The sequence below is a fragment of the Erpetoichthys calabaricus genome, chromosome 10 (genome assembly GCF_900747795.2).
Source record: "Erpetoichthys calabaricus chromosome 10, fErpCal1.3, whole genome shotgun sequence".
NCBI lineage: Eukaryota > Metazoa > Chordata > Cladistia > Polypteriformes > Polypteridae > Erpetoichthys > Erpetoichthys calabaricus.
In genome coordinates, this window is record NC_041403.2 from 111,653,064 (window position 1) to 111,675,927 (window position 22,864).

The 22,864-nt window shown below is 37.8% G+C and overlaps 1 protein-coding gene across 1 annotated transcript in view; it reads right to left on the reverse strand.

Annotated features, from left to right (window-relative positions):
• Positions 1–21,697: 21,697 nt before the first annotated feature.
• Positions 21,698–22,864, reverse strand: part of stau1 (staufen double-stranded RNA binding protein 1) — an 814,059-nt gene continuing 812,892 nt past the window's right edge. Inside the window, exon 17 of the mRNA XM_051932847.1 lies at positions 21,698–21,718. The gene's annotated coding sequence lies outside the window, so the exon portion shown is untranslated. The remainder of the gene's footprint in view (positions 21,719–22,864) is intronic.

Here is a 22,864-nt window from a genome sequence, read left to right on the forward strand (position 1 = left end):
AATTCACATAGATACAGTATAAGGTTTTTATTTTGATGGCCTTTTGAGGGAGGATAGCACTTACTTGCTACAGTAGGTTAATATCCAGATGTTTTGATCAAATGCCATGTGTGCCTCTTTTGTATAAAAAAGTACTACTGGACTTTTTAGTAAATGGATGTTAACAATTATGGAACTAAATTTAGAAATGACTTATCTATTTGTGTTTGTGAAACCAACAAAACATTGAACCTACTTTATACAAATGGTAGGATTCGTTCAATAATCTCAGAAATGTAGCCTTGGTCCATTTTATAACTAAGAAGCTCAGCTGAGGACTGGTGAAACTCACATTTCTTTAATTTAACAAACAAATTTCTTTAAGATGAATCACATGCATTTTTACATCTAGGAAACTCTAAAATGCCATCAACATGGAGAAGAACATACATTTCCAAAATGCCTCTTAAAAATAATATAGCCTGAGCATTGGCCAAACCATATGGCATGACAAGATATTCATAAAGGCTTGTGGTTGTATTACAGGCTGTTTTCAATTCATCACTCACAAACTTGAATTAAATTATAAGCACTACTAAAATCAAACTCTGAATTAGTTATCTGGTTTATCAAAGTTAAAAGGGAGGGAACAGTTATTTTTTTTTTGGATATGTAATTTATGTAAGTTCTGAAAATGCTACCCTTTATCTCTTCTATATAATTATTCATAGTTTTTGAGTCAGATTGGACATGGCATAAAGTTTTCCCTTAGGTAAAGAAGGCCCAGGTCATATTTCATGATCTTTGCTTGCTAAGAACATTTGATGGTGTTCAGGGGTCAGGTTTTCTAATTTAAAACATTGCTTAACAAAAGGAATCATTGATCTATTACATTTCCACAAGAAACAAGTTCTTCAAATGTCCAGTTGGAAACCAGAGAATAGAACTGAAGTCAAAATTATTTTGTGAGTTGGTGAATTAGAAATATAAAAATAGATCTCCTTATAATGGAGACAACCAATTTGAAAAATAAAAAATATGCTGTGAACCTGTCCAAACCCTTGATGATCGAGTTGCTATTCACATACTCTAAATTATCTTTAGCAGGAACCTTGTTCAGTTTTAAGTACTCATTAAGAATACAGAGTTAATAATATTTTCCACAGGACCAGAACTGACCAAAGCATAACATTCAAACAATCCATAAATCCAGATTGGTAGACTCAAACAATTAATTGATTGGGATTGACTAAAAATGACTGCCTTAACTTAGCACAGAGTAGGCCCTTCGGTTTTCCAGAGCTTTTTTTTTTTTACTTTTAAAAACAAGTGATCATATGGCAAGCCTCACTCCAATAGAAACATTTGGGATGCAAACTTTGCTTTTTAGCTGTGTACATTTTTTTAAATATCTTTTTCGTAGTTTTCAATACCAAAGAATCAATTGGTTCTATCTATTTCTAATTTTGAAGTATTTTTAATGATAAAAGAATGAATTATATTCTTTCATGGCACCATAATGTTTTCTTAAAGGCACAGTGATTTACAGGTGCATCAATAAATTAGAATATCATCGAAAAGTTAATTTCAGTAATTCAGTTCAAAAAGTGAAACTCATATATTATATAGATTCAATAAACGCAGAGCGATATATTTCAAGCATTTATTTCTTTTCATTTTGCTGATTATGGCATATGTAATGAAAACCCAAAATTCAGTATCTCAGAAGATTAGCATATTGTGAAAAAATTCAATATTGTAACAACAACAATATTTATTTATATAGCACATTTTCATACAAATGATGTAGCTCAAAGTGATTTACAGGATGAAGAAAGTGAAAAAAGACAAACATTATAAAATAAAATTAGGCAATACTAATTAACATAGAATAAAGTAAGGTCCGATGACCAGGGAGGACAGAAAAAACAAAAATTAACTCCAGACAGCTGGAAAAAAAAAAAAAAAAATCTGCGGGGTTTCCAGGCCACTCTAGGCATTATACCTAATATAAACTGTATGGACACTAGGTGGCACTGTCACCCCTCTTTACCCAATAGACAGATGCTCTGGGCACAGGTTAAAATACTAAGAAGTTGTTTTAATTTTCTCCTTCTTTCTTTCCAGCATTCCAAAGCACCTCCACCACAATAAACACAATATTCTTTCTCCGTCACAGCTTCCAGCAAGCGTTGTCCATCTCCTCTCGACTCAGGCTCACTTGCCAGGTTTCCAACAGTTCTTTATATAGTCCTTGACCCAGAAGTGCTTCCTCCCTTCCATCCTTGTGACTTGCCAGTACTTCCAGGTCAGATGGAGAACTTCAGTTTTCTTGTCAGCCCGGAAGTACTTCTGGGTTTCTGCCCACATGATCCGCTAGTACTTCTGTGCAAGGTGAACACGCAGACTCCCATCTTCCCACAGCATCCCCTGGCAGCACCCACGGTACCCAGGAGGGCTGTGTTTCCGAACTCCATGTCCCATAGTGCCCATTGGGAATATGAGACACCGCTGCAGTCCAGGGGAGCTGCCATCTAGCGTATTGAGGGAGGCAGTGTCCTAGAGAAGCTGCCTTCCCCCATCTTGTTCTTCTCGGGGCGTCCCAGCCAAGTTGAGCTGCAGGCCGTCCATCACACATTGTAGACTCCTGGTGTCACACTCCACTCAGCTAATTAACCCAAAACACCTGCAAAGGTGTCCTGAGCCTTTAAATAGTCTCTCAGTTTGGTTCAGTAGGCCACACAAACAGACTGTTGACTTGGCAGTTGTCCAGAAGACAGTCATTGACACCCTCCACTAGGAGGGTAAGCCATAAAAGGTCATTGCTAAATAAGCCGTCTGTTCACAGAGTGCTGTATTCAAGCATAAAGTTTGAAAGTTGAGTGGAAGGAAAAAATGTGGCAGAAAAAGGTGCACAAGCAACAGGGATAACTGCAGACTTGAGAGGATTGTGAAGCACAGCCAATTTAAGAATTTGGGGGAGATTCACAAGGAGTACAACTGTCACATTCCTTGTGTCAAGCCACTCCTGAACCACAGACGTCAGAAGTGTCTTACCTGGGCTAAAGAGAAGGCTGGCTGTACTGTTGCTCAGTGGTCCAAACTCTTCTTTTCAGATGAAAGTAAATTTTGCATTTCATTTGGAAATCAAGGTCCCAGAGTCTGGAGGAAGAGTGGAGAGGCACAGAATCCAAGTTGCTTGAGGTTCAGTGTGAAGTTTCCACAGTCATTGATGATTTGGGGAGCCATGTCATCTGCTGCTGTTGGTCCACTGTGTTTTATCAAGTCTGAAGTCATCGCAGCCATCTACCAGGAAATTTTAGAGCATTTCATGCTTCCTTCTGCTGACAATCTTTATGGAGATGCTGATTTCATTTTCCAGTAGGACTTGGCATGTGCCCACACTGCCAAAAGTATCAATACCTGGTTTAATGACCATGGTATCACTGTGCTTGATTGGCCAGCAAACTTGCCTGACCTAAATCCCATAGAGAATCTATGGGGTATTGTCAAGAGGAAGAAAAGAGACACCAGACCCAACAATGTAGACGAGCTGAAGGCCACTATCAAAGCATCCTGGGCTTCCATAACACCTCAGCAGTGCCACAGGCTGATTGCCTCCATCCCACAGCACATTGATGCAATAATTCAGGCAAAAAGAGCCCTGACCAAGTTTTGAATGCATACATGGACATACTTTTCAGTAGGCCAACATTTCTGTATTCAAATTAACTTTTTTTATTGGGCTTATGTAATATTCTAATTTTCTGAGATACTGAATTTTGAGTTTTCATTACCTGTAGGCCATAATCAGCAAAAAGAAAAGAAATAAATGCTTGATATATATCACTGTGTGTGTAATGAATCTATATAATATACAAGTTTCACTTTTTGAATTGAATTACTGAAATAAATTAACTTTTCGATGATATTCTAATTTATTGGGTTGCACCTGTATTTAACAGATGTTATGCAGTTACCATGCAAGACTCTTGGGAGTGTGTGTTGTGTGGTATCATCAACACAACAATATAAGGGTCATCATGTGCATTCCTTGACCATCTTGAGAATTTAAGGAAACCATTTAGTGATCATTCTTATTAGTTTACTCCAATTATCAATTATTCTTCTGTTTTTTCACTTTGTTTAAAGTCTGCTCTATTTGACTCTGGTTACATGTCTCCATTTGGCTACAAAATCCTGTACTTTATCCTGACTTTAATCTTTGATTCCCATCCTGAGCTCTGTTTATATATTTCATTTCCTCAAAGTTTCAACCTTTGGCTAGTTGTTTTGATAATTCAGGTTCTCCAAATTCCTTTTTCATTTAAAAATGCAAATACTGATCAGTCCCTCCCTTTCAAAGATCCCAGAGTACAGTTGGAAAAGGATCTCTCACTCAACATCTCATAAAAGGAGTGGAAGGTAGCAATGCATAGAATTTACTCGAGCTCCATATGTGCAAAGCATGCAATTATTCAACTTAAAATTATATATCAAGCACATCTGTCTCATTTAAAACTGTCCAAAATGTTTCCAGGGCAAGATCCAACCTGTGAACATTGCAGTCAAGTTCCAGCCTCATTGGGTCACATGTTTTGGGCCTACACCAAATTAACATAATTTTGGACCAAAATCTTTAAATGCCTTTCAGACAGCTTTGGAGTCCCAGTCCCTCCTAATCCACTAACAGCTGGGTTTGGTGCACTTCCATATGGGCTTAAAGTGGAGAAGGACAAACAAACTGTAATTGCCTTTACTTCACTATTGGCACGTAGACTTATCTTGCTCAATTGGAAGAATCCTATCTCCCCTCTTTTAAGTCAGAGGGTAACTGATGTCATATATTATGTAAAATTGAAAAAAATCCAATTCTTGCTTAGAGGATCTGTAGAAAACCTTTTCAAAAATTGTTAGGATCTAATCAATAACATTTTAGAATAAGCATTTAAATTGAGGAAGCAGATTCTCTCCCCTCTTTTTTATTCTATTTATTTTGATTTATTTACTTACATACTTTTACTATTATTAAAGTTTTACTCTGCTGCCCTAGCTCTCTTTCTCATGGGTGGGAGTTGATTTGCTTAAATGCTAGTTTGTTTGTATGGAATGTTATTTGATTTTAATAAAATTAATGCAATGTTAAAATAAATAAATAAATAAAAATGCTATTATCCAGTGCCAGCAGTATGCAAAGAGAAACAGGAATCCTTACGTACACATATGCATTTGAATAGTTTTGGTGACTGCATAAGTAATGGTCTCATGGAAACTAGGATTACATATTAAAAAAGTCAAAGTTGTCAATTTTGATGACCACCTCTATTTGGTCATCATGTGCTGCATGCTCTATTGTTCTGGTCCAGGATATGAACTAATATTACCAATTCAGCTATATTGAAAAAGGGGGAAAAACTACTTTGTGGCCTCTAAACCTACAGTAATAGGCTTGATACTCAATTTTATCAGCAGAAAATTCAAGAAGTAAATGAATCTCATTTGAAAAAAAAAATCTGAGTAAAACATATCAAATTCATTCCCTAAGAGGTAACCTGGAAATTTATACAATTTTCTATCAGATATTTTATTATTTAAAAAACTGCCATAACCTTTTAAATAATGTGTTTTGAAGTTATACCCTTGATACTTGGACCAACAGTACTGGCGAAAGAACACAGCCCAAAACCATGACACCCCCACTCATATACTTGCATTCAAAATTATATTTACAGTAAGTTCGTATTTCTTGACAGCTTTCAAAATCATAAATATTTCCCTCAGGTTTTCCTCACTGTAAAGAACTGTTGATTTTCTCACCTTTTGTCAATTTTTAATTTACAAGTGCAGCATTCTTTATGACAGCATTTGTGAGGCTTTGAATTGGCATTCAAAGCATAAGCCTTCTAACACAGAGACATGTTTTCAAAGTATAACAAGTTTCCTTTGAATTGAAGTCCTCACATTTAATAATTCCTTCCAGAATTTGTCTACATATATAAAACCACACAAATATCTTACACCAAAAATTCAATAATTGTAATGAATCGGCCCAGACACGCTGAAACGGGCTGATTACTACCGCGCACCTTCCTAACTCCTAATATTGCACCTTAGAGCGCCCCTCCATATGTTCCCTTTTCAAACATTCAGCTCAAACAGACGAATGAAATATATACAGTATAAAAAGACAATGTGGAATATATTATACAAAAAAGAAAGTCAAGAAGATGAAAAACAGTTACAATCCTTTTCCTGCCCCACCCAAAATAACCCTACTACGTGCAAATAAAAAATATATACAATGGAAAAATCATACCACAGTCCCCTTCCGAAATTCACACACAAGTCCAAAGTTCCAGCCAACTGTTAACAGCAGGTGATTAAAGTATAGAACACCGGCCGACCCCAAACAATTTAAGTCTTAACTGAAAAATGTTTTACAGTCAGTCTGCATCACTGTGAAAAAAAGGTCTTCATAAGCTCACCCGAATCCGCTAGTAATAACAGAATGCATAATTCGCATTCCAGGAGTGAATCACTGACCTCCTCCTAACAGATAATTCTTTTGGAGCAGCAGAACCTTTTCCTACGGCCCAGAGTAGAATTAATTGCTTCCAAAATGTGATGAATTGTCAACATGGCTTTTTTCTTGATAGCTGTCCTCCCTTGTTTTGAAAAATGGCGCGGTTTATGCAAATTACACCAGAAAAAATAAACCAGATGTCCTTCCTTATGAGGCGCTGCTGTCAATCACAGTCTGTATGGGCTATCCTAATACCTGCACAAGCAAACCAGACAGACAGCAGAAACCACATTACATCTTATTAGGTGGCAGAGCTACAAATATATACACGATAACAAATGTTCAAGGTTTTCTGACTTGGAAGCTTCGAAGTTCAACAATATAATTTTTGGTAAATCTGTAACAATTTTAATGCCCAGTAAGGTTTCATATTTGTAAATATCTGCAAACCACTCTTTAATACTTACATAATCCAGCCCTGCTCTGGAAGTTGAGTGCATCTTGCTTTGATAGTTGGGGATTTATGTTTTTACCGGTGGTCGATTAACAGAGAAAAGGTAAAATAGAGCCAATTTCTTTATTAGACGAATGATGTGTTTTCTAAAGTTGCACTCTTAAGGTTGGTGGATACATTCTGATTGCTGGTAATACCTCTGGAAGGCAAACAAACAATCTGTACTTCTAGCATTACAGATAAATCATCCAGAATACTAGCATGGCACTTAAAGAGAAGCCTTAGCCAGCTGACGACACTCATGAATACACAGTCATTCCTGCTAATTAAGAAAAAATCTGCACACAGTTCTACTGTACATCATTTTTTGATAATATACCCAGAATTCCTTTCAGTGTCTCAAGATTATTAAATACTTTCTTATAAGATGTAAGTTCATAAATCTTGACAAAAAGGAAAGGATGTCAAATGCCAATATTACTAAATGCCAGTGCAGAGATTTGATAATTAAGTTCTGAAACTTATTAGATGAAGTCGGCTGTTGTGAATCAAAGCTGCAGGATAGCTCTGTACCAACAGAAGAGGAAGAGGAGTTGGGCTGAATCGATTTGCAAATGGGCTTTAAAATATCGGAGGATGTGGATAATTGACACTGAGGTTCAGAAGGGCACACAGCAATGGGGTTGGGTTTGACTTAAACAATAGTGAAGGATGCAGGTAATTAAGTGGCAAGATAAGTTCATGGCTGAGTGTTGAAGGACTCTACAGTATTTAACCAAAATGAGTTTGAATATATGCATTTTATAGATTGACAATCCCTAAAGGTAAGAATGTTTTGATGTAGTAATTTTACCTTGTATAGCTATTGAATTAATGGGGAAGGAACCAACATTATGTACTATATTACTGATTTGTTGAATTTGCAAATTAAAAAAAATGATCAAGCAAAAACCAAAGTAGATTTTTCAGGCGTAAATAGAATACCTAAATACATTCACCATTTAATATAAATTTACACTACTGCATATTCTTGTCAGTACACATTGTATAATAATATGTTTTAAACATAAGCAACATTTCAAGTTAACTCCTTGAAAGTAAATTAAATTTAAAGTTAAAATAAAAGTATAATGTGTGATTTTTAGTATTACAAAGTATGGGAGCATTGGAAAGGTGCTGTACAAATGTATTATTCATGTATATAGATTATTCTACAGTAGTTTAGGTCTTTTTTATCTATTTCGTTTATTTTCTAATTATGCCTATTATACTTCAACATCACTGGGAGCAAGAGCCCTACTGGGCAGCTTCAGGCACAAGACAGGAACAACTTCTGAGTAAAACAACTGTCTAACACATCTGCATAATTCAATAGGCTCCTTGTTTTTACAATTAACAGGTTTAGTTACTTGTTTACTGTCACAGTACAAATCAATGGCAATAATTGAACCAGCAGACTTATGGCTACATGGCTATACTGCCAATTTTAAAATACTACGCGGTTGTTCCTTGTTTGGTATCTCTGCATTATGTTCCTATCATGAACACATCAACTGATTTTTAAATATCAATTAATAAATGTACTCTTCGTGATGCCCCTTACCCTCGGCCCAGCATAATTCACCTTGTGCATCTACTGTAGAAGTTTATGAGCCAAGTGGAATTAGACACCAATCCAAAATAAAAAAGAAAAACTGATTCTTTATTTGAAGTGGTGAAATAACAAAAATGTAATTAAAAAAAAAAATAGAGTTGGTTCAGTGTTATCTACACAAACAAAGGTTTTTATGACACTTAAAAACCACCAAATAAGCATACCGTATTTTTCGCACCATAAGACGCACTTTTTTTTCCCCAAAAGAAGGTTGGAAATGTCTGTGCGTCTTATGGAGCGAATATTGCATCACAGACCATGATGTGTAATAACTGACAAAAGTCGACATCCAGGGGTAGAGGGCGACAAAACTCACTGTTACGTTACAGGCATTCCCTCTGTGCTTGGAGGAATGTTAGACTCATTGACTCGGCATCTAATCCTTGCGTGTGCGTGAGTTGCGAAATCTAAACAAATATAAACAAAGGCAAGATAGCATCTACATCTCATGAGGGAGCGAAGCGAGTGCTGAAAACAAAATACTCAGCGCATATGTTTTGCGCATTATCACTGAGTTGGACTCTGGACTCAATAGATTACCAGCCGCTGGACTACTTCAGGCTGTTCTTTCCTGAAGCTGCCTTTCAGCTACTGTCAGACGAGACAAACAGGTATGCAGAGCAATTTTTTTAATCGAGGGCTGTGCTTGCACCGCATTCTCATTTTTCAAACTGGAAACCCACAACAAAACACGAGATGAAGGGCTTTGTGGCATTACAAATATAGATGGGACTAGACTGGCGATATAACTTCAGGGAGCATTGGTCCAAACGTGCTTTGTCCCCTGGTTGCTTTGGACAGGTTATGTTGTGTGATGATAGGTACGTGATGCTGCAAAGTGATTGTGAGCAACTGAGCTTAATAAATTCTGACACTAGTGATGAGGAGTTCTTGGGGTTTCCATAAAACTAGAAGAGTGCTTGAACCTTAAAGTCTCTCCTTATTTGTTAATGACAGTGATGTTTCTTAATACCGCTGTTGAATTTACATGGTTGAAATATTATTCTGCTATATTTTATTAAACATATTAGTGCACCATTTGGTTCAGAATATTTTTTTTCTTGTTTTCCTCCTCTAAACCTAGGTGCGTCTAATGGTCAGGTGCGTCTTATGGTGCAAAAAATACGGTAAATCCTTTCTTCTTCCATTCTTCCCTGTACAACACTTAAGCCATGTGCCATGTTTTCATAGGTAAAGAAAGAATTATCAAGGGTAGTTACAGTACAGCAGACTTGATATTTACTAATTACAAATTTGATGTGTTTTAAGGTGTTACATTGCATCGACAGGGTTTTTGCACAGTTTTATGTCTTTTGTTTTTTTTCTTTTAACTGCTGAAGGTTTCCTAAGATACAAGAAGGACACCAGGCTGTGACGTCACAGGGGAGAGGTCATGTGATTTTGGCAGCCATTTTAGAACAGTATATAAGCTGACCTGGAACCATGGGCAGTTTTCTTAATCCTTGTTTAGAAAAAAAAAAAAAATAGATTTTTGTTTAAATTACATTTACCATTCACTTGTAATGCTTTCAGATATCTCTGTTTCTATGTGTTATTTTTTTGTACATTTTGTAACCAGATTTGTTTTTTTATAAACTCACTGCCTTTCATTTTTTTTTCTTTTTCCTTAAATCTAGTATTAGTGTGGTAGGATTTTATACCCCATGATTTTTTCTCAGTTTTTCTTTTGTGCTCCTGCTTGTAAAAACCAGATAAATTGGTGTCATGTTTCTAAAATATTACATTTTTGTGGGTCAGTTGGATTAGGTCAAGAACTTGATCAGACTAATGAGTGACCTAGAGACTGGCCGACTTTTTTAAGAGCTGATTAACACACAGAGTGGAATTAATTGCTTTTGAAATGTGATGAATTGTTAAAATGGCTTATTTAATAACAGAGATAAGGAATTGCTATCGATTTGATTTTTCCACAAGTACCAGCAAGGATTTTTTTTTTTTTCCTCCGTCTTCTCCCTTCCTTGTATAGGGGATTTTTTTTTTAAATAGCTTTCAGTTTTATTTGTCTCACCTGACAGAATATAAAACTATATTGTTCTCTGTTAAAAGGTAAGGCACTGCTTTGCAGTGTTGGAAAACCATCACTAAATCACAAAAAAAAAAGTGGAGTTCCATGCTAAATTTCATGGTCCAGAATTGAAATTGATTACTAAAAATTGAAAAGTTTGAGACCGTGTAAGTGCTGTATACATAAGCATATATTTAACTGCTAACATCTGAGACTTTATAGAGTAAAATGGGTCTCCTTTCTGTTTTGGAAATGACTGTCTGGAGCCATTAATAATTTTAATAAGTTACCTTGATCAGGTAATTTCCAAGTAACGGTTTGGCTTTGAAATTTAGGACCGTGAATTTAGAGAAAAGCAGTATAATAAACAGATTCTTTGTGGTTATACACAACTTACAATAAATACTTGTGTGAGGAGGTCCCTTAACCAAATCCATGTCTCCTTAATTCTAAATGTAAGTCAAGTCGTCTGAAGCATGAGTGTGTTAGCTGTTTTAATGGTACAGAGCAGTCCCTTCAATTTGGGGGTAGAATTACTAGGTAGAAGACCATCATTTGACCATGCTTGGAGAAGGCTGAAATTAATCTTGTATTAATGCTCATAAATCATATATATATATATATATTTTTTTTTTTTTTTTAAAAAGCCTTTTTGGACTTTTGGTGCAGTTGAGTTAATTTTTAGTTCAGTGTATATTGGGTCTATCTAGGGTAGGGTTCCCCAACTCTTGTCCTTAATGGCCCCAGTGGCTGCAGGTTTTCGTTCCAACCCTTTTCTTAATTAGTGACCTGTTTTTGCTGTTGATTAACTTCTTCTGAATATCATTTTAATTGATTTGCTCTTGAAAACTCCGACCCCTTAATTGTTTCTTTTTCCTTAATTAGCAGCCAATAAATGACATACAAAATTAGCAAAAAACATGACCAGCAAACTGTGTCCGCCATACAATATCTGAAAATAAGGAAAGGTGAAGGTATCAGGAATGCTGATCTGCTCAGGTCCCTAAAACATTTCAACCGTACTCTTAGGAATGAGAAAATCAACAATTTTGGAAATGTCTGCCATTGCACAATGAGAGTAGCAACAAGCCATGGAATTAAAGAACAGGTTTAATCAATGACAAGAATTGGCGCCTAATTAAGCAACTGGTTAGAGTGAAATTGGTTGGAGTTTGAGGCCCTTCAGAGGAAAGACGAAGAAATTCAGGGAGCAAATCTTAAAATCTTAAATTAATCTTAAAATTAATTCAAACGTTAATTAGCAGCAAAAACGGGTCACTAAGAAAAGGGTTAGACTGTGCCCTCCAGGACCAGAGTTGAGGACCCCTGATCTAGGGCTAATTAGCCAGGTAACAATAATTCAGTTAGCCAGCAACATGCAGCACACCTTTTCTTTGTTAGAACATTACAAAGAGGTATTGTGTTTTGTTTGGTAATTGATTCACGTCATCTAAATATGCTTCAGTGCCGTAAATCAACAAGCGATGGATCATTAGATTAAACCCAAGGGATTACCAACTAAGCAAACTCAGATTTGTGTAGGTTCATCAATTTTGCATTCTATATATCCTTCTCCACATACTCACTTTAGAATTATTTTTCCTCAAAACTAAGCTGAAACACTACTGAAGCAGTAAGAGGTCCAGGTCATCTGCAACTTTTTGTAGTTCTGAAAAATATGCATTGAATTATAATAATTTTAAACATGTGTAATAATGTAGAAATGCATAATAACTAATGGTGTTAATTATTTTGGTCACAAACTTGGTCAAGTGTTTGCTTATGCCAAGATAAAAATATTCTGACTAAACTTGATAGTTAAAAATCTGTTCACAACTGCTTTCGTAATGTCCTTTCTGCAGTGGTTATTTATGGGTTGTTCACATCTGCAATCTGGTTACAAATTTGCAATTCAAACTGGACATCAGGGTAGAGCTCCCCCTTCCTACATCTCGGTTGAAAGTCTTAAGTGACAAAAGTAGAAAACATTGTAGTGTTTTCAAAGAGATCAAAAACAAAAATCTATATATGGTACATGGAAGTTTGCAATTCATCCCTCGGTAACATCACAACCTTTCTTGTTCTTAAAAGCCACAACAGTTTTTAGTTGCAATTCATCAAAATCAGTTTCTAATAAGCTGTAGGGAATAAGAAAAATAACACTCAATGGAAGTGCAAGAGAGGAATGTACTGTTCATCACAACAGGTCTGTAGTTGTGAAGCTTCTTCCTCCAAGAAGATGCTATGATTCATGGCTTTATTTTATCTCCATGATCGGTGTTCTTTGTGCAAAATACATTGCATTTATGGTAGCAATGTCCTGAAAAATGCTAAAACAATTTTCATTACCATTTCATTGATTCTGTGCTTTTGCTGTATAATACTGGATGGGTTAAACAGAGAAGCCAAAATCTCCATTGTGTTTATGGTGCTCTATAAGAAGTTCAGGGGCATTGAAAAGTCTTTATCATCCAGTCTCCATCTCTTAAATCGGTTTTCTAACTTAACCAAGCACCCCTGTGAAGTACACTTTTCTTGAGGGGAAACTTGATCTTTTCTGTTTAAGTCAGGAAGAACAATTTTTTTTCACATTATTGGCATTTCCTTCAGGTATTGTCATCTCTGTTGTGGCCTTAGTGGCTACCATACTTTCATTCACTAAAGTCCCTGCAAGGGTAACCAAGCCTTGTAGACATGTCTAATTCTGCCTGTGAGGTTTCATCCAAAATTGGCTGTCATGCTCTTGTATTACACTTTCTTCCTTTTTTTTCCCAGCTCAATGTTTTATAGAGATGACATACTTCACAGGATATACACTGTACACATCAATATAGGCAATTGATGGGTCACACAAACAATTTTGCACACCAGTCAGAATTGCATTTGAAACTGGTACTTGCACCATATGCAATTTCAAACTGGGATAAGCATGTGAATCACCAAAGCAATGAGCTAGAAATATACACATGTCCACAAACACAAAGGTTACACTCAACTATTGATAGACTGGACCTTTGCATTGCATATAATTAACATCTATGTTAGAGGGATTGACCAATGCTCCAGTTTTTCAGTCATCTGACATCTTTAGAGACCTTCTGGATAAATTGTGTACATTTTATTTATATATCTACACATACAGAAGATCAAATCAGTGTACATATTTGAATATCTGAGATTTTCTACTAATTTTAAAACACAATTGACATATTAATGTTTTTAAGGGGCCAAGACCAATAAATTTGTTTGTAAATTTTTTGGAAAAAATCTGAAGTTTTAAGAATGTTTTTTATTGTAGAATTTCTAACCAATGGCTTATAAAAGGATCCTTCTAAGCTGCATGTGGAATTTGTGCTAAAATCTTAAGCCAGTAATTGGTTACAATTGACTAAAGTCCTCAAATTCTCTTTAACCCCTGAAGTCAATCGAGTCTTTACTACTTTAAGCAAATTCCCGCCTCTACTCCAATTTTGTATCGAGCTGATCATTCTTTTGTTAAAAAAAGGTGGATGTGTCGGATGTTGGTGTACACAATATATAGTAACAATTTTTAACAATGTTATTTAAAATAGCATGTTTTCAAATAGAAGTCTAAATTACAATTAAATTTAGGTAGTTTGAAAGTCTTTAATGGCTACTAGTAGAAAAGAATTCAGTCAAGTTGCCACATAAGCCCCAGCCCAATCACTTGACACATGGACCGAGAACCACCTGTCCTACTCCAGTCATTAGGGACAATTTTTTTTTTTTTTTTTAGTTGTATAAGAAAAAACCACATTCGCTACATATCTAAACTTATATAGCGAGCGTTGAAGTTTTCCTGTTTTAAAAATCGGTACAAAAAGAATTTTTTAAATTTCAGTCACTGAATATTACTTATGAAGTCAAGAAGGCTTCAAACAAACCCTAAACTTTTAATTCCTAACTTTTTCTGTACTTCAAGCACCAGATGTTACGTATAAAACAAAAGCACTCTTGTTCCATGTAAAATCAATGCACCCTACGCCAAATGGTAGAAATGCTGATTGTATAATTTCCTAATTTCAAGGACTCGACGTTTCATATTAATTTTTTTTTTTTTTAATTTATTAAAAATTCCTTACTCTTGCCAGCATAGCTCATTGTTAGGTCTCATGTCTTTTGAAAGAGCCACAGTTATTAAAGTCAATCTGGACAGGTCTTTTAACTTACTAAACATTCCTGTTTACCAAGCCCTACATAAAACAACAACAACAACAACAAAAAAGAAAATGTCCATTGGTGCAAACGCCATTTATACATTTTTCATTTTAAGCTCTTCACATATAAAGCCAAGCAGGCCCTAAAAACCAAATCCTAAATTCTTCATAAAGATGATTTTAATTTAAAAACACTGAATTAAAAATTTTAATACAAAAGGATGACTAATTTTTATCCTAGTCTAGTTGCTGGCATGCAACAGAAACAACAGTTTTTATTTCTTGTATAGCCAAAATCACAAAAGGAATGCCTCAATTGGCTTTATCAGGTCCTGTTGTGTAGTTTTTAAATACACACCCACAACCTTGATTTCCTAAGAGGAAAAAAAAAAACTCCCAAAAAAACCTTGTAGAAAATAATGGAAGAAATCTTGGGAGTGGCAATTCAGAGAGACCCCTTTCAGAAAAATTGGGTGTGAAAAAATGGGGATAAATTCAATATCCAAAAATGTAATACAAGTAATCCCCTTCACAGAGCTAGATGGCCAGTCTAGTAGTACTTTGTTCTTGCACAGTGGCCCTCAAGTTCAGGTATGGAATGCCGTGACTACTCAAGGTAAAATGCAAGAATAGTTCTGTATTTAGTGAGTGGTATTATCTATCTTGTATAAGGATGCAGATTTGTTTAAAAAAAAAAAAAAAACTCGGAGTAGAAACTAACATAAAAGAAAAGCAACAATATTTGTCTATTAGCTAATTGTAGAAAAGGACTGTGACAAGCTAGACACAACAAGTCGCCTCCAAATGCCATTCTACCGAGTCAGTGCTATGCAGGACAATCTGATTTAAAAGACCCTTCTACCAAATGACAACTGTGCTTCTTTAACTGAAATGACTTTCCATTTTTCCGGCAAACAATTTGGCAGTACAGCAGTGGCCCCAAGTGCCATATGAGGATACTGAAGAGAAACGGGGAGAGTCAGTAACCATTTCTAAATATTACTTGTGTTAGTACCAATGACTTACAGAGATACAGTATGCACAGCTAATCAGCAGCTCTAGTCAGGGTATGCTAAACCAAAGTAATTGTGATGGACCTAATGCCCTGCCATATGCGTCGGGAGTCAGAGCTGTTAAAATGCTCCTATTATTGCTTAGGAGTGCTTTGCTTCCTTAACACCTTTCCTTAGATTGGACTTAGCTGTTTTGTAGGTCTCGGTCTCCCATATGGAAAGCAATGTCCCATGCCTAGAAAAGGTCTTGGACATCCCTGTTCATACCAGGCTTTCCTATTAGAGAGTTTGGATACCCTTAGCAGTAGTGACATTGTCCATACAGAACTTAATGATAGCTAAAACAGGAGGCACAGGCGTTTAAATCCATGGCAATTTCCTTTGTTTGAACAGATCCCAATCGGCATCATCAAAATAGTCCTATAATTCAGGTTTTGTTCCACTGTTTGCACAGTAGGTTTTGATCTGGCAATAATGGGCTTGTATGTCTGAGTCAAGAACAAAGAAATGTGATCAGACCGGTCGAGGTGGGTGGAGGGCATTGCTGTATAAGCTTTCGCTACATTACATTATATATGATCCAGTGTAGAATTCCATCTGGTCGGGAAATCAACAAATCTAGAAAAGTTGGGGAGCACAATCTTGAGACTGGCATGATTTAAAATTACCTGCTAAGATAAACATGCTGTTTGGATGAATATTTTAAAGACCATTCATAGCATTGTACAGTTTAGCCAAAGTCCACTTGATATTTATATGTGAATTTCCCCTTGGGATTAATAAGTATCTATCGATTTATTATTACCTTGTGAAGGGATATGAACTGCGGTAAGGAACATGCCTGTAAATTCCTTTGGCAGATAGAAAGGTGTGCACTGAAATGAAGTCTGGGTCTGGAGAGCAATATTGTTCAGCAATAACCATGCAGGTGCACCAAGCATTATTTACATATTAGCACACCCCACTGCCTTTGTTCTTACTGGATTTAGCAGTCTGATCTGAGTAGTAAATCGTCCAGAATGCAAGGTCAATAGCTGCATTGTGGATGTTACCATTCAGCCAGGTTTTGATGAAAAATGAGGCACAGCTGTTCATCTTGGGCAAAGAAATCGAGCAATGATGAAATGGAAATCCCGCCTTTATTCTAAGCCACACCCCTCCCATTTTACAATACATACTCAGCCTGTTATCAACTGGGGCGAGATCGAACACCCTGCAATTTCAGAAATCGAAGCTTTTAAAGTTCTCTGCATATTGGGTGCTACAGACTCTGAAATGACTGCTGTCAGCGTCACAACTTCAGGTGTCCCACCTGAATCTTACCAACTCTATAACTCGGACAGGGAGGTTGAGATCAACTGCATTCAGGACAACCAAGAATCTGACCCGTTGTTTTTAAGTTTGTGGCCTGATTACAGTCTCTGGTCAATTGTCTGTGAGGCAGACTGTTTATTCCAGTCTCCAGGACCATTGATGCCTACCCCCGTCTCCACTAATTGTGCTCAGACGGATACCTCTTACCTAGCTCCAGGACAGCCATGGGTGAACAGACAAGTTATACAGGAACCGATGTCGATCGGACTTTCTGAGACAGATACGGATTGTCCTGATGGTGTGCTGCCCGAAACCTAGAAGGCCCTGCAACTTGTTAAAGGGCTGTTAACGGCTCTGCTGGACATTGTCTACCACAACCAGAAAAAATGCTGTCAAGGCTGCGAGATAGACCATTCCTGCCTCAGTGAAGAATCCCTGAAAAGAGCTCTTGCAATCGAGTCACAATATTAATGATCAAGAGGTGTCAGAGTGGTTATCTGGGCAGTACACCTACACGATACATAAACCGGCCAGAATCCATTTTAAAAGGAAAAAGTTGTATGTTTCCAATATAGATGGGCAATGGCAGATCGATCTTGCGGATATGACAAACCTGGCAGACTATAACCAAGGTTACAAGTTTTTATTGACTTGTGTAGCTATTCTTTCTAAATATGCCTGGGTCAGGGTTCTGAAAAACAAAACGGGTAAAGAAGTGACAAGGGCTTTTCGAGAAATTTGAGGAAGGTAGAGTTCCTGTCAAACTTCAGACCTATAGCGGTAAAGAGTTTCTCAATCAGGAATTTCAAAGCTTGTTAAATAAACATGGGATAAAACATTTCACCACTGCTAGTGAATTAAAGGCTTCGGTGGTTGAGAGATTCAATTGAACTCTGAAGACCAAAGTGTGGAGATACTTCAGCTGCTGCAATACCTGGTCCTATCTGCAAGTGCTACAGGAATTGGTGAAATCTTATAATCTGAGCTATCACCACAGCATAAAATGGCCCCTGCCGAGGTCAATAGTTCCAATTCTTGGAAAGTCTTTAAAACATTATATGATCTAACTAAACCGAAAAGACCCCCAAAATATAAATTCAAAGTCGGAGATACAGCGAGAGTTTCGAAATCCCAGAATCCCTTTTACAAAGGGATATGAACAAATATTTTCAGACAAAGTATTTACAGTTTCTGAACTAGTCCCGAGGGATCCGTCTGTCTACAAGCTCAAAGATTATGGCGGTGAAGACGTTATAGGGTCCTTTTACGATGCAGAGTTACAAAAGATTCAAGGTACAGATGTATTCAGGATTGAAAATTTTGGAGATAAAAAATATCAATGTGGGAAAAAAGCATATTTTGGTGAAATGGCTTGGATGGCCTGGCAAGTTTTAACAGTTGGATCCCTGAAAGCTATGCACAAGACGTTAAATGCTGAGAATCAAAAATAGTATTTCATTTAACTGTGTGTTTACAATGGAGAGAAAGCTTTTATGTTGTTCTCCCCAGCAATTCTTCCAGGGATGTTTTCCCTAATACCATCGCCAATTTTACCATCAAATTAGCCGCCCCAATTGAACTACAGGGCAACTGGGAAGTTGGGCTGGCCGAAATTCAGTATCCGCACACCTGGAACACCCTGGACAAACCGGATAATGAATTTATCGTTGTCCCTGCAAATCAGCAGATTTTACACTTTTTCTGCAGGCTATTACTCTCGAGAAAGTTACATCCAAGATGAAAGACGTTGCTACGAAAGAACCGAAATCCATCGAGGCCAGTTTAGCGGTCACTACGATACCGGAAAACACAATGAGATTCTGTTGCAGCGCGCTGGAGCAAAGATTCTACATCATAAACTCTGCGAAAGATGAAACTCTTCATGTCAGGGGGCAGTTGGGGACGATTCTAGGAGCTCATTCGGACATAACCTTAGGCATTGTGAATGAGGCTCCTTACCACACGGATATCAGAGCGGGGTTTTATACCTTGTACGTCTACAGCGACATTTTGTCTCACCAAAGGGTCAGACAGCTATGTACCTCTCTTGAGATGCATACATATTGAGGATGAGATAACCAAGATCATTACATTTCAGACCTGCTAAGTGCTGTATGCATGACTAATACAGAGATAAGAACTTATCAGGATCCTAGCCCTTACGTGTATTATGAATCCCAAGCTGGCAACTCCCCGGGTTCTCTGGGGTCCCTGTGATGTATGGTTCTGGGATCGATGGGATATTTTGCAGGCTATTTAGAAGAGCTTTGCCTCTCTTGAAAAGAGGATTTGAAATTGTCAAACCACACAATAAATCGACCGCTAAGAATATTGTCAAAGACGTGGTGGCGGGGGCCATGTCCAGAGCAATGACTTGAGGAAGCGAAGAAAATCAAGAGGGTTTGGGGCTGATGGTGATGAGGAAAATTAAGTGTAAAAGACATCCCAGGTCACGCGCAGGACCAATCATCAAAAAGACGCGCCGTTCCGCTTTTACATTTTCTTCTCACCACCACAAGGATAAGTCTGGTGCCTGCAGAAAAAAGAAATCAAAAACATTTTTTAACTCGATGTCTTTGTTCATCGATTTTTTTTTTTTTTTTTTTGTCTCAAGAGTGTGTGAAATCCGAACTGGACTTGTTTATGGTGCCCTATACGCAGACTAGCGTAGAAAAAAGCATGTACGTCGAGGTACCTTTTCTCTCGGCTCTATCTGAAGTTGCGCCACTAGAGTTTGATTACTGGGAAGGGTGAAGACTATTTGGACCTGAATAACGCGCTTCTACACGTCAGATGCAAAATCGTCAAGGCTGATGGAACTAATCCTGCAGCCGCTGCCAAGGTAGCATTTAATTATCCGATAGCTGGTTTATTTTCAAAAGTGGATGTGACTCTGGGAGATCGCTTAATATCACAAAGTTCCAGCCTTTACCCATACAGGCCATTTTTGAGGGGCTGCTAAATTACAGCAATGAAACTTTCAATTGTCAATTTGCGGCGGGTCTTTTTTTTTTTTTTTTTTTTTTTTTTTTTCTTTACAAAGACACAGCCAATGAACATGAAAACACAGCCTTGGATGGTCTGAATGAGGGATTCAAAAAAAGAAACCGTTATACATCCCAGGGTAAAACAGTACAACTCCTCGGACATATTCATTCCGACCTACTTTTTCGAGAAACATTAATTCTGAACAGTGTGAATGACAGAATTAAAATGGTGCGGCGCAAAAATGAATTCTGTCTGATGTCCGGAGATGCTGAGCGTTACAAAGCAAACATTTTGTCTGCTGCTCTTTTTGTCAAAGTTTAGTTTCAGCTACGAGTGTGCAATCAGGAGAACCTGTTCTTGGATCAGCTCCCCAAGTACGTGGTCATAGACATGGTGGATAATTATGCCTTTTCAGGGGATTATGCCAGAAACCCCTTCAATTTCAAGCATAACAATGTGGAGTTCCTGGCCTTGTATTTGGACAGATAGCAGATTCCTGCCAAGCCATTTCAGCCCAATTTTGCTAATGACAACACAACTCGAATATTACACCCTCGTGTTGTCCTCTGGAAAGCATTTGAAAGACCTTCCTCTAGCCATCAGCCGTACTGACTTCTCCCGGGGCTACACCCTGTTTGCCTTTGATTTGATGCCTGTTCAAGAATGTGGAGACCATTTCTCATTGGTGAAAACCTGGAACATGAGATTTGAAGTATGATTTCAGGTACCCGTACCCGACACTGTGAATCTAAGTCTACGCCATCTTTGACAACATTATTGAAATAAACCAGAGAAGAAACATACTTTATGATGACTAAAAAGCATGAACACCCTGCAGATCACTGAACGCATGTCCTGTAACCCGTACACAAAAAATCTGTTTTACGGAGTGTTTGGTGTGCGACGAACTGCCTGAAAAAATACTTGCGGATCTCCCAGCCATGATCACCGTCAAAATCAACCCGGAGAACATTGGTTGAACTGGAGAATTTTTCGATTCCTACGGTGGCCCACCAGACTGTATCTATTTCCCTGAGGAAATATATAGCTTTTTAAACAGAAACTATAAAGAAATAACCATACCAGACAGCTTCAAAGCTGGTTTTCCACCATCTGCAGGCAACACTGTGTATTTTTTCCTGCATCAGAGTGGGAAAGGACACTCTTATAAAGATGTCATGAACTTGTATTTAACTGAAGTCACCAAGAACGATTATATGGTTCAAAAATGTGTCAGCACCTTGTCTAAGAACACTTAGAGGTTTTCAGGATCACCCCTGTATGCAACTTTCTATGACCTGTTGTAGTGGGGCTACATAGTTTATAGTGTTGTCAAATGTTAGTACTGAGTGCGTCTTGTTTCCATTGTCCCGTTTTGCTGTTTGTGTATCAGTGAATGCCGTCCCCGTAAAGGGGGATAGATGATGGAAGGAGACTGCAACCTCAAACCTGGAAAACCCCTGTTCACTATTAATCAGTTACAGCCGTCACAGGACTATTTAAGCAATCCGAGAAGAGAAAGGAAGGAGAGAAGAAAGGAGACAAATTTTTTTCAACCACGGATCAACTTACTTGCTGTTTTTTCACATCGCGCCTTTGCACCAGTTTGTTTTTCATTTTGCTGGACTGTCTTCCATCCCTCATCTGCAGAGACCCCAGGGTAGGATCGTCATCCACCACACGCCGAGGAATCACGGTGGGGTTGCTCCAATTGCCGGGAAAATCAAACGACTCATTTATCACTAGTTCAGTCAACTATTCAGGACAGTTTTTATAACCAGACTCAAGTTCATGATCATTCCGTATATCATTCATTGTTGTTGTTCATTTTGTTATGTTACAGGGGCAAGGGAGGGTTTTGTTGTATTTATATATGGTGGTGTCTCGTTGTTGCTGTGGTGGAGGGATGTTTATATTTATATATGTTTATCTTTCTATTTTTGCATTTGTCTTGTTGTTTCATTATAATACATTTTAATCAGTGTAATTTTACATACCTGCTTTTGTGTGTTTATATTTACACCGTCGATTGTGGGGAAAAGTTTAATTTGTTAGAGGTACGGCTTGATAGTTAGATTCATACTCAGTAAATTATCCAGGCCACAGGTCTTGGAGGTGTAGCTGCCGGCTGGGTAAGGGGTCGGCCGTTACATAAGTGGTGCCCTCTCTGAGGAATCTTAATAAATACTATCGCTGTCTGCCTTTAAACATTTCCCCGATTAACAACATGTCTTTAGTGCGTGCCAAGCAGGACGACACCATTGCTTCGCCGTGGTGTGAGGAAGGAGTAGCCAGGGCACGGCACGTTGCGGTCAGAGCATGTTCAGCGGTGCAGGAGGTGGTGGATTCATTGCAGTCGCTGTACCTCGAAGATCACCATGAACATAAGGAGGAATGCCTGGAGGATGTCTCGCCTCCGTGGGATGATCTGGTGCAACACCTAACCCGGCTGGATGAGAAAGTCCGTGAGGTTGCTGAAAGTGCGCTGGAGCGCGAAGATGCCTTGCGGGCTCGCATCAGCAGCTCCCAGGAGGAAATAAAAGAATATATCCACGATCAAGTTAAATTCCTGGGGCGGGAAATTGTGTTGTGCCTCCAGAGACAAGATCAGCGCTGGCAAGAAACTCTTCAGGGGGAGGTCCGAAGGAGTCTCCAGAAGTTACGTCAGTCACCCTGTCATTCTACGCCGTATGGGTCTCGTGGGGGGGTGAATACATCAATCGGCCTTCTGTTCC